The sequence below is a fragment of the Theropithecus gelada genome, chromosome 18, assembly GCF_003255815.1.
Source record: "Theropithecus gelada isolate Dixy chromosome 18, Tgel_1.0, whole genome shotgun sequence".
Lineage (NCBI taxonomy): Eukaryota > Metazoa > Chordata > Mammalia > Primates > Cercopithecidae > Theropithecus > Theropithecus gelada.
The window spans coordinates 45,532,871-45,546,054 of record NC_037686.1 but is presented as its reverse complement, the minus strand read 5'-3'; positions in this window follow the sequence as shown (position 1 = coordinate 45,546,054).

Sequence of the window (13,184 nt, the reverse complement as noted above, 5' to 3'; positions counted from 1 at the left end):
CTTTTTTTTTTTTGAGACGGAGTCTGGCTCTGTCACCCGGGCTGGAGTGCAGTGGCCGGATCTCAGCTCACTGCAAGCTCCGCCTCCCGGGTTTACGCCATTCTCCTGCCTCAGCCTCCCGAGTAGCTGGGACTACAGGCGCCCGCCACCTTGCCCGGCTAGTTTTTTTTTTTTTGTATTTTTTAGTAGAGACAGGGTTTCACCGTGTTAGCCAGGATGGTCTCGATCTTCTGACCTCGTGATCCGCCCGTCTCAGCCTCCCAAAGTGCTAGGATTACAGGCTTGAGCCACCGCGCCCGGCCGGGAGATTTTCTTTAATGTGAGGCATTACACACACACACACACACACACACACACACACACACACCAGCATGTGGCAAAATGCCCAGGATATTGTAACAATTTGTTGCAGAATAAATGAGTGAATAATGAATACTAGAAACAAGAGTGTGAGCCAGAGAGTGAAAGGCTTACATAAATTCGGGAACATGAGTGACGCTTCTCTAGTCTCTTTTTCCTTATTCCTCAACCCAGAACATAGAACAAGCTCTTTACTGGGCCATGATAATCCCTGTTCATATATATCCCCATCTGCAATCTCTCTCTGACAGCTCCTTCCCTCCAGGCTTAAACTACCACATCTCACTTGTTGGTAAAGTACTCTGACAGATACTGTTTTATTTTATTTTTACTACAATCTTATGAGATAGGGATGTGGAGAGGGATAGGTTCATCAATATCCATTTTCTCTTCTTCTTCCTGGACACAGGGCTCAACATTATTTCCCAACCTATCTGCCATTAGGTTAGGACTAGATTACCTAGTTCAGACAAATGGAAAGAGATGTGTGCCACTTCCAGGCCTGGCACATACAAATCTCTCTCGTATGGCTCTCCCTTCTGATCCATGGAGACCCTGAAGGCCACATTCTGAAGATAGCAGCTCCAAAAGACGGAAGCAACCCGGGTGCCTGAATGACTGCCTGGAGCAGAGGCCCCTGTGTGACTTGCATTGGACTTATACATAAACTGGAAAGGTTTTTATCTTATTCAACCTCTGAGAGTTTGAGATTGTGACAACAGTTAGCCAAGCCTGAATAAGCAGGAAGACAGGTGTGAATTTTGTTACAAAGAATGTACAGAAACTGAAACATTAAAAAGTGGAAAAGGTGTAAGTAATGAAAAATCACCCGGTTTGTGGCCAAACACACCTAGAAATGGTTTCATGGTTCCATCACTTGCTGGCTGTTTGTCTTTAAGCACATCATTTAATATTTCTGAACATCAGTTTTTGTATTTGTTAAATAAAGGGGAAAATATCTGTCTTGCAGTTTATCACAAGAATGGGTGATAATACTTATAAGGTGCCAGACTGGCACACAGTAGGTGGCATACAGTAGGTTCTCAGTGAACATCTACTCTTACTGTTGTTACATCATAGATTCACATGGTTAATCACATCAGAGCTGGGGTCAGAGTCCCATTTTCTGAAGGCCAACCCAGAACAGCCTCTACTGTACACCCTGTTTTTCCCCAGCTCTGCTTTATAATTGAAACTCTTAATTATAAAGGAATCCTCCTTAGCATTCATGTTTGTGGGAACAAGGCTGGAAACTTCTTGTGAACACTCAACCTGCACATCTATGAAAGGCTGGGATCAGGTTCCCAGGGCACAACTGAAGTGGTGTGGCATGAGTCTAGCTATAAGACAATTCTACTGTATTTGGAATAGAGACAATGAAGAAGTCACAAATAATGACCAAAGCTACAGTATTTCACTCTGCAGTTTTTAGATTCAAACTTTGCCTGTTTCTAAGACTATGTGAACTAGCTGTGAAGAGAAAAATAAAATAAAATAAAATAAAATAAAATAAAATAAATAAATGCATTTCAAGAGTAAGTTTTTGCAGTCTCTATTCAACATCCTTTACTCCTGCATGAGTCTCACTGTGCCCTCTGGTGGTGGCTGTGAATTTAACTGGGTTTGTTTATTCCTACACTCTAAAGGAGTGACGGAAATTCTCATGCTGGAGCATTGAACTTCATCCTTGCAAAAGATTCTGGTAATCACATTTACATACACCAACTGTCCAGGGAAGATAAGTGTGACCGACCTTAGAGTGCCCTGCCTGGAGGTCACTGGAGAATGACGAGAGCCTCAGAAAGGTGTTGGCAGGAATGGAGAGGATCATTTGGAAGTAGGCATGCATTAGAGGAAGGAGGCAAAACAATGAAAGAATAGGCTAGGAAATCTCTCCCAGACCATTGGCCACATCCAGGCTATTGAAGACTACTCTTCTCCAAAAAGGTACAAGAAGTACAAAACTCCATGGGGCAATTTAAAGACAGCACCATTCATTTCTACCTTGCTGCAATTCCTTGCTCATCTGCCTCCATCCCTGCACCTGCCAGAGATGCTGGCCAACAACTCCTAGGCAAAGGAAATCGTGCAGGTCATGATACCTCTGAGTTGCTCCCTGTAGAGACTCCCTCCTTGAAAGAAGACTCTCTGGGCTCCAAAGCAGAGTGCAAGCAGTCCGAGGACAAGGTAACACCTTTTTGTTTTTGTTTTTTAAGAATTTTGGAAAAACTGGAATAAGCAAAGATAAATGGCTTTCTATGCTGCAGGACATCTTTGAGCCTTAAGTACACTAATATGCTATGAGAGTTAGCTATAGAGAATTATAGAACAGCTTTTCCAGAATTGATTTAGGAATCATACCTACTTACAAGACGCTGTCCAGAACTCACTTGAGAAATACTTTCTAAAACAATGGTAAACTCATACTTTATAAGGTCCTGACTGCCAGAGGCAGGCCCTTGTGATAGAGAGTACTAGTCTAGGTTTCAAGATACCAGAGTTCCCCATTGGATCTTCCACTCTATGAGTGCTTTTGGCTAGTTCTTTTCATTTCTCTGGGTTCCATTTCCTTTCCTGCAAACCGAGGAGTTTCGAGAGATCTGCAATTTTCTCTGAGTCAGAGAAACTTGGGGCTCCGTAGAAGTACTCCATTGGTTCCACGACAGTCATGCAACATCCACAAATTGCAAAAATGGGAACTTCTAATCCATTCATTTCTTTTTACCTGTTTTACATTGAGGATTTACCAAAGATTTTATTTGAATAGAAGAGATTATTTGAACTGGGCATGGTGGCTCATGCCTGTAATCTCAAAATGTTGGGAGGTCAAAGCAGGAGAATCACTTGAGGCCAGGAGTTCACGACCAGACTAAGCAACATAGCAAGACCCTGCCTCTCCAAAAAATAAAGAAAATTAGCCAGGCATGGTGGTGTCCATCTGTAGTCCCAGCTATCCTAGCTCTCCCAGCTACTCAGGAGGCTGAGGTGAGAGGATTGCTTGAGACCAGGAACTCAAAGCTGCAGTGAGCCATGATCGCATCACTGCACTACAGCCTGGGAGACAGACTGAGACCCTGTCTCTACAAACAGTGTGTTTGTGAAAACTGGTTGAACATCTCTAGGATATTTAGTCTCTAAGGGCAATTCCAGGCATATACAGTCATACAAGTGTATGAACTAGGATTCAGATAAAGCAGTCTGGAATTACAAGTTTTCCCAGGGTGGGGGGTTGCTGTGGTTGCTGGTTGTGTTGCGTGGCCAGGTCACAAGACCTCAGGGGAATTTTTGGACCACCCAGGTCACTCAGTTATTGGGCATAACAAAAAAGAGAATGATGTGACTACACTGGAAACGGTTACTGGGCACATTTCGGCAGCATAAGAGGGGAGAAAGCATCAACTGAGAACTGCTTATAGAGAGCAGAAAGTCAATCGGGAAGACCCAGTCAGAACTCCTAGGGAGGGAACGCAGCCATTTTGTGTTGGTGATTGGTAGGGACTGCCAAAGAACCTGGCTTTGTCAAGTCTTATGAGCTAAACTGTGTCCTGCTCAAATTCATATGTTGAATTCTAAACTCCCACTACCTCAGAATGTGACTTATTTGGAGACATGATTTTTACAAAGGGAATCAAGTTAAAATAAATCATTAGGATGGGCCCTAATCCGATAGGACTGGTGTCCCTATAAAAAGGGAAAATGTGGGCCAGGCACAGTGACTCAAGCCTGTAATCCCAGCACTTTGGGAGGCCAGGGCAGGCAGATCACTTGAGGACAGGAGTTCAAGGCCAGCCTGGCCAACATGATGAAACCCCATCTCTACCAAAAAATACAAAAATTAGGTGAGTGTGATGGTGCGTGCCTCTAATGCCAGCTACATGGGAGGCTGAGGCAGGAGAATCGCTTGAGCCCGGGAGACGGAGGTTGCAGTGAGCTGAGATCACACCATTGCTCTGCAGCCTGGGCGACAGAGTGAGACTCCATATCAAAAAAAAAGATTTTTAAAAAAGTGTGTGTGTGGGAGTATCTGGAAAAAAACATGCAGAAAGGAAAACGATGTGAAGAGACCCAGAGAAGATGGCCCCTGACAAATGAAAGGGAGAGGCCTGGAACAGAGCCTTCCCTTACACCCTCAAGAGGAACCCAAATCCAGTCGACACAGTGATTTCAGACTTCTAGCTCCAGAGCTGTGAGACAATACATTACTGTGTTGACGCCACCCAGTTTGTGGTGCTTTGTTACAACAGCCCCAGCCACTGCTATCCCAGCCCTGAGAATAGCATGAAGGGGAGCCACACTAGGTTGCAGAAGGGGAGAAAATCTAACCCAGGAGGCTCATGGCTGAAGCTGCCTCTCCCTGGGCTACTGCAGCAAGCTTCTTCCTGTCCCATCTGCTGCTCAGGGCTCCTGCCTAGTCCACAGTGTTATCAAACAGTCTTCCTCAAGTAGCCCCCTTTCCTGCCACTCGGTTTCCCATGTACCTACAGGAATGCATTGCCACTTTTTCGGATGCTCCATGGGTAGAGCGCAGTGCTGTACCAGGCAGCGGCCGTCTCCACAGCTAGCTCTTCGAAAAAACTGCAAAATGGATACACTTAAGTCTAGGCTGCTCTACTTTCTTCCATACTCTCAATTATTCGTGCCCAGGCCCCACCTGAGATCAATTCAACTGCAATCTCTTAGGACAGGCTGGAGGACCAGTGTATTTTAGAAACCACCACTCCCCTCCAAAGAATTCTAAGATGTAGTCAGGATTAGAAAACATTTCTAGATACTCCTGCTCCTCAAGTCAGCCCTCTCTAGCTTTGAACCACGCTTCAAAAATATTTCTTCTTCATCAGCATCCAAACTCTCATTCCCTCAGTGAAGTTACATTCAGCTATAAGGAAGGCAATTTGATTAATATATGCTGATCCCTCAAAGATGTATTGTCCCTGCCGGGCATGGTGGCTCACGCCTCTAATCCCAGCACTTTGGGAGGCCGAGGTGGGCAGATCACTTGCGGTCAGGAGTTCGACACCAGCCCAAACAACATGATGAAAGTCTGTCTCTACCAAAAAAGTATAAAAATTAGCCGGCCGTGGTGGTGGGCACCTGTAATTCCAGCTACATGGGAGGCTGAGGCAGAAGAATTGCCTGAACCCGGGAGGCAGAGGTTGCAGTGAGCTGAGATGGCACCACTGCACTCCAGCCTGGGAGACAGAGTGAAATCCTGTTTTGAAAGAAAGAAAGAAAGAAAGAAAGAAAGAAAGAAAGAAAGAAAGAAAGAAAGAAAGAAAGAAAGAAAGAAGGAAGGAAGGAAGGAAGGAAGGAAGGAAGGAAGGAAGGAAGGAAGGAAGGAAGGAAGGAAGGAGATGTATTGTTGTAGTCAATATTCCTGGGGAAGAGTTGCCACTATGAAAAGATAATACTTAGGCAAATCAACCCTAAATTGGAAGTATCAGAACATATTTTGATCCAGGAACCCCAGACCTACTATGTTAAATACTCCTTCTTTCCTGCTGTGTCTCATTTATATGCTGGACCAGATAGAGAACAGGAATGTGTAATACCATTTTCATTCCATTTCAGCAACAAAAAATATCAAGCACTTCCTACAGCTCTGACACTAAAGAATTACAAAAGACACAGCCATGTACAGAGATGTCATCTCTACCTCCAAAGAAAACACAATCTAGAAAATAGGTATCATGGGTCTAAAAGTAAACCAAAACTGAAATGAACCAATCTTTAAAAATAAAGCAACATAAGAGCCTTATCTACCAAAATCTGTGGACTTCAGCCAAAACAGAATTTAGAGATAAATTCATAGCCTTAAAATCGATATATTAGATTATATATATATATAATCGATAGGCCTTAGAAAGAAAATCAACTAAGAATCCAACTCAAGGGCAATGTGGTCATCGTGGCAGTAGGTTTCCCAATCTCCTTATAACCTCTCCTGACAACCAAGTAGAGCAGATAGGATGCGCCCCTCCAAACCCGTCCCCTCACCTCAGCCAACAACAACAAAAATTCCACCTCTAACCTTTAATCTCTCCAACCAAATTAGGTGACAGGAGACCTATCAAACTTGAGGACATGGACAAACACACCAAACCAGCAACAACAGGACTTGGTCACAAAAATAAAAAAGTCACCCACAAATTCTCACCCCCAAAAGGTGAAGACAACACCCTGAGCAGAGCTGAGCGCATCCTGAGCAGGGAAGAGGAGTCCCAGGGGCTCACAGTGAAGATAACTGGGCCTGGCTTTGGGTGGAGCAGAGAGGGTGGAACAGTTTAAATTCCTGAGAGTCTCAGAAATATCCGGCAGACGATTCATTCCAGAAGGAAAGTGCCGCAGTCTGAGGGAAAATTACTGGAAACAGAAACCACATTGAGCTGGGCTCAATTTGAGTAAGTGAAAGAGAAAGCGTAGATCACAGGGGAGGAGGGTCCTGGGGACGAAGGTCTCTGTAAATACGCAGCGTCAATATTCACCATGTGAAACAGCATGCCGCGGAAGGCCAAACCTAGGGTGCCCAAGGGCCGGGGCTGGGGCTGGAGGCAGGAAATCCTGAACCTGGCTCATGTCAAAGAGACAAAGAAATGGCTACAAAGACAGGCCTAATTTTGAGTCATTCATGGTATCAGCAGAGGAGGTGGCCTCAAGCCATGAGCTAGGGATGCTGCCCTGGCCCATCCCTCCCCAAACTCCCTTTCCCCAGAGAATCTTCTCAGTTCCAGATATAACTCTCCTTGCCCCATTGTGTAGCTGCAAACCAGTTTCCCCTGGTAACTGGAATTAATCACTCCTGTCAGTAGAAAAAAATGAAAGCTAAAACCGTTGTTCTTCTAATTGGTACAATACTCTACAGAGCCCAAAATAGCTGGATGGCATTCTCATCTTCCAATCAGTGATCCTACCGGTGCACCCCCTGATGTAAGCGTTCTCCCCTTCAGACCTAAGACTTCCAAACCAACAAAGCTCCAAGTTGCCAGGATGGGAAGCAAAAATTCTGTAAGTGGGTGACTAGGTGTAAGGGAGAGAGGAACCACTTCCACTTCTACCCTTTGATTTCCAGACTAGTGAATTCTTGCCATGGAGAAGGCAATGCCATATAATGATTTCTGATTCAAAGGACATACTGCATCTTGTGACACAGAACCCCATGCCTTCAGGACACTGCCTTCCAACTGGTGCTGCAACTGAGTCATTAAGAAGCTATTCCACCTTTCTTTTTTTTGAGACGGAGTCTCACTCTGTCGCCCAGGCTGGAGTGCAATGGCGCGATCTCAGCTCACTAAACGCTCCGCCTCCCGGGTTCACGCCATTCTCCTGCCTTAGCCTCCCGAGTAGCTGGGACTACAGGCGCCCGCCACCATGCCCAGCTAATTTTTAAATATTTTTTAGTAGAGACGGGGTTTCACCGTGTTAGCCAGGATGGTCTCGATCTCCTGACCTCGTGATCCGCCCATCTTGGCCTCCCAAAGTGCTGGGATTACAGACTTGAGTCACCGTGCCCGGCCATCCACTTTTCAACAAGGCCATTTATTTCCACGTGATAGGGTATGTGGAAGTACCAATGAATCCCAAGAGCATTAACCCACTGCTGTACTTTCTTGACTGAGAAATACATTCCTTGATCAGAATGCCCTTGAGAATGCTCTGAACATGGATGGGGCATTCTTCTGTGAGCCCGCGGGTGGTGAGGGGAGGCACAAGAATCACAGGCAGGGAAACCAGATCCTTGTCCAGAATGTGGGTCTATCCCAGCGAGAACAATCACTGTCTGATTCCAGGAGAGCAGAGGTCCAATACCATCAACCTGCCACTGGGTGGCTGATTGGTCCTCTCAGGGAATGGTATCATATTGGGGGTTGGTGCTTATCTCTGCGGTTGGCAAGTTAAGCGCTCACTTAGCTATAGCCAGGTCAGCCTTGGTAAGGGGACATCCACATTGTCGGGCTTATGCACAGCTCCATCTCCACTGCCATGACCAGTTTATCCATGAGTCCATTGAGCAAGCCCTGGAGTGGCTGGGAAAATATGTTGACTGACATGGATTGAGTATATCATTTGGTCCTCTTTACTATTGAAAGCCTCCTCTGATCCGCAAAGGATGTCTTTTGATGAGCAATCCCATGGGACACAAAAATCTTCACAGTCTGCCCATGCTGAGAGGTCCATCCACATAACTTTCCCAGACTTCCTTGTCCCTAATCCTCCAGTCCTGTTCTTTCCAAGTACCTGACCACCTGATCAAACCATTTGCAATTACTCTTGAATCAGTATAAATCATGTTATGATGTGAATGTCTGTGTTTCCTCAAATTTGTATGTTGAAGACCTAACCTTCAGTGTGGCTGCATTTGGAGATGGGGCCTCTAAGGAAGTAATTAAGGTTAAATGAAGTCAAAAAGGTGGGGCCCTGATCTGATAGGATTAGTGTCCTTATAAGAGGAGACACTAGAGACGTTTTCTGTCTCTCTCTGTCTCTCTCTCTCTCTCTCTACACACACACACACAGACACACAGACACAAACACACACACACACACACACACAGAGAGAGAGAGAGAAAGGAAAGTCCATGTGAGGACATAGTGAGAAGGTGGCCATCTGTAAGGCAGGAAGAGGCCCCTCACCAGAAACTGAATTAGCTGGAACTTGAAATTTCAGCCTCTAGAACTGTGAGAAAATTAATTTCTGTTGCTTAAGCCACTTAATCTATGGTATTTCATTATGACATCCCAAGATGACTACGAGGTTTTTGTATTGAGAAGCAGGGAGTTGCCATAATAAATGCTAAAATTGTAGAAGTGTCTTTGGAACTGGGTAATGTGTAGAGGTTGGAGGAGTTTTGAGGTGCATGCTAGGAAAAGCCTACATTGCCTTAAAAGGACTATTGGTAGAAATATGGCTGCTAGGCCGGGTGCGGTGGCTCAAGCCTGTAATCCCAGCACTTTGGGAGGCCGAGACGGGCGGATCACGAGGTCAGGAGATCGAGACCATCCTGGCTAACATGGTGAAACCCCGTCTCTACTGAAAAATACAAAAAACTAGCCGGGCGCGGTGGCGGGTGCCTGTAGTCCCAGCTACTCGGGAGGCTGAGGCAGGAGAATGGCGTGAACCCGGGAGGCGGAGCTTGCAGTGAGCAGAGATCCGGCCACTGCACTCCAGCCTGGGCGGCAGAGCGAGACTCCGTCTCAAAAAAAAAAAAAAAAAAAAGAAATATGGCTGCTAAAGGTAATACTGGTGAGGTTTCAGCTGAAAATGAGAAACAGTTTATTGGAAACTGGAGGAAAGATGATTCTTGTTACAAAGTGGCAAAGAACCTGGCTGAATTGTGTTCTAGTGTTTTGTTGAAGGTAGAACTTACAAGCAATGAAACTGGATGTTTAGCTGAGGGCATTGCTAAGCAAAATGTTGAAGGAGTCGTTTGGTTTCTCTTTATTGCTTATAGTAAAATGAGAGAGAAGAGAGAAATTGGAAAAAATTGTTAATCAAAAAGGACCCAGAGCTTGGGCCGGGCGTGGTGGCTCATGCCTGTAATCCCAGCACTTTGGGAGGCAGAGGCAGGCAGATCATGAGGTCAGGAGATCGAGACCATCCTGGTTAACACGGTGAAACCCTGTCTGTACTAAAAATACAAAAAAAAAAAAAATTAGCTGGACATGGTGGCGGGCGCCTGTAGTCCCAGCTACTCAGGAGGCTGTGGCAGGAGAATGGCATGAACCTGCGAGGTGGAGCTTGCAGTGAGCAAAGATTGCACCACTGCACTCCAGCCTGGGTGACAGACTGAGACTCTGTCTCGAAAGAAAAAAAAAAAAAAGGACCCAGAGCTTGAAGATTTGGAAAATTCTCAGTCTATCCATATTGGAAAATCAAAAAATGAAGAAGCATGTCCTAAAGAGAACACTAAAGTTGTGGCTGGCCAAACATTTGATAAAGAGATCATGGGTGCAACCCGTGGATTTCGCTAGCCAGCTCATAAGAGCCAGGGATAGAAGTTAGGCACTGCCAGTTTGAACTAAAGGGGACAGAGAAAGTGAGACAGGTTGAAAAAAGGCTGTTGGATATTGCGATTCTACAGAGCTGGATGGTAGAACTACTCAGTTGAGAAATATGCTTTGTCCTTCAAGAAAAGGCAAGAATGAACCTGAAGGCAATTCAGAGATCGTCAGGGCTCCCACCACAGAACCAAGAGGGTGAGGTTGGTTTCTTCTCAGTTTCAGTAGACCAGATGGCCACCGCAGAGAGCTGTGCAGGTGAGGTTGCCACAGAGAGTGATGGGGCGATGCTGCCACTCCAGTGGGCTGGGATCGGGGGTGGACAAAGCACTGAACAAAAGAGGATTATGCTCAACCCGTAAGATCTAATGGAATTTACCTTGCTAGGTATCAAACTTGCTTGGGACCTGTCACCCCTTTCTTTCTTCTGATTTCTCCCTTCTGGAATGGGAATGTTCATCCTATGCCCTTTCCACCATTATATTTTGGAAACACATAACTAGTCTGGTTTCACAGGTTCATAGCTGATGAGGAGTTTTGCTCACAATGAATTGTACTTCGATTTTCATCCATACCTGATTTTGATGATATTTAGTTGAGATTTTGGTCTGTAGAACTAGAGTTGATGTTGGAATGAATTAAGACTTTTGGGACTGTTGGAATGGAATGAATGCACCTGCATGTAAGAAGGGCATGAACTTTGTAGGAGGCGGAAGTGGAATGAAATGAGCTGAATATCTGTATCCCTCCAAAATTAACATATTGAAATTGTACCCCAAATGTGATCGTATTTGGAGATGGGGTCTTTAGGAGATCATTAGCATTAGATGGGGTCCTGAGGATGGGGCTCTCAGGACACATCAGAGAGCTTGCTCTCTCTCTTTCTCTCCCTGCGCAAGCACAAGGAAGCGGTCACGTGAGCACCCAGAGAAACAGTAGCTGCCTGCAAGACTAGAGAACAGTCCACAGAATGAAACCTCCCTGGCTGGCACCTTGAGCTTGGACTTCCTGGCCTCTAGAACTGTGAGAAAATACATTTCTGTGGTTTAAGCTACCAAATCTGTGGTACTTTGTTATGCAGCCCAAACAGACAAATACAGATACGTACTCTATGACATATTTATAGAAAGGTTTAAAACATGTAATTCTTCCATATGTTGTTTAGAAACACACACATATGTAGTAACAACGTAAATGCATCCATAGGAAGTATAAACACCAAATTTACGAGAGTGGTTCTCTTTGCAGGGTAGGGGAAGGGGAAATGCAATTGGAGAAGGGCCAGGAAGCCTCAACTATATTTGCTATTTTATTTCCTAAGGTGAATGCTATGTTGTTTTCTAAATCTTTTTGTATGTTTTTTATGTCACAAGAATATTTTTAAAAGAAAAGATTGGGTACTCATGACATCATCAAGGCACTGGATCAAGTCTTACCAAGTTATATAAGCCAACATACCCTATAATTTTTTCAGCCAGTAGGAGTATGATTTGTTTGTTGCTGCAGTCAGAGGCTCATCAGAGATCTGGTCTCCTCCATGAGGCCTCACCTAACTACTGCAGATCTGGAATAGCCTTGTCTCTCACATGCTATAAACTATGATGGCTTTCACTTGCTTCAACATTGTGTGGATTTATTCCCTATTTCATGTGCATTTATCCACCATAAAATAATAACAATAACAACAATATATACCATTTATTGGGTGCTTTCTGTGTGTCAACAACACAGTGCTTAACTTTGTCACATCCAAGTACTAACCAGGCCTGACCCTGTTTAGCTTCTGAGATTGGACAAGTTCGGGTGCATTCAAGGGTGTATGGGCATAGACTCAGCACTTCACTTTCTACATCCATCATTTTAAACCATTCTCACTATTACTAACTCTGTTTTTGCACACAAGGAAACTGTAGCTCAGAGATGCTAAATTATTCATCGAAGGTCACACAGCAAAAAAAATGCTAAGCCCAATTGTTTTCTGCCAGCTCCTAAAAGCAGGAACCTGTCTGCTTTCCTACATTCCCCACCATGACCTGAGGCTAGGTCCACCAGTGTGAGCTGATAAAGCAACAGACCCTCTGCCCCCAGAGGTTGTTCAGAACAGAGCCTTGGTGACAAGGACCAGCTGCAGGGTGGATGGGCAGGGCTTCCCATTGGTGAAGGCTGCACTGGCATGGCTCCGGAGAGCCTATTGGCCTCATTGTGCACTCATGGGCCACAGCGGTACCATCCTCTGGGTCTCCACCTGACCCCAGCCACAGGCACTCAGACTTGCTGGAGCACTTGCTACCAGCTCCCACTAGGTGTCTCTGTTACTTTAGTTTTTGGGTGCTCAAAGGCGAACCAAGGCCACTTACTTAAAACTATTCAAATCCGGATAAACAGGCTGCCTGGAACTCTGCGGTGGCCTCAGAGAAACCAGACTCCAGTAGCCAGAACCTGTGGGCTTGAGAAGGAAAAGATAAAGTAACTTACATTTATTGAAGGCCTTTTGCACATCAGCCAGTTTACATACCTTAATATTAACAATAGTCAACACTAAGTAATGCTTTGTATGCACAAGACACTGTCATGTGCTTTTTGCAAATATTAACGCACTCATACCTCATAACAACCCATAAGGACAGAGGTATGAAGGGTTAAGTAACTTGCTTAAGGTCACACAGCTAGTACACAGCATGGTCATTTGGATCATTCAGGCCTCATAACTACCCTGCAAAATATATGTTGTTATCCCTATTTTGCATATGTGGAAACCAGGCTCAGAAAAAGTAAGAGGCACAACATTATACAGCTAGACAGTGGCCGAAGCAGAATTCAAACTTAGATCT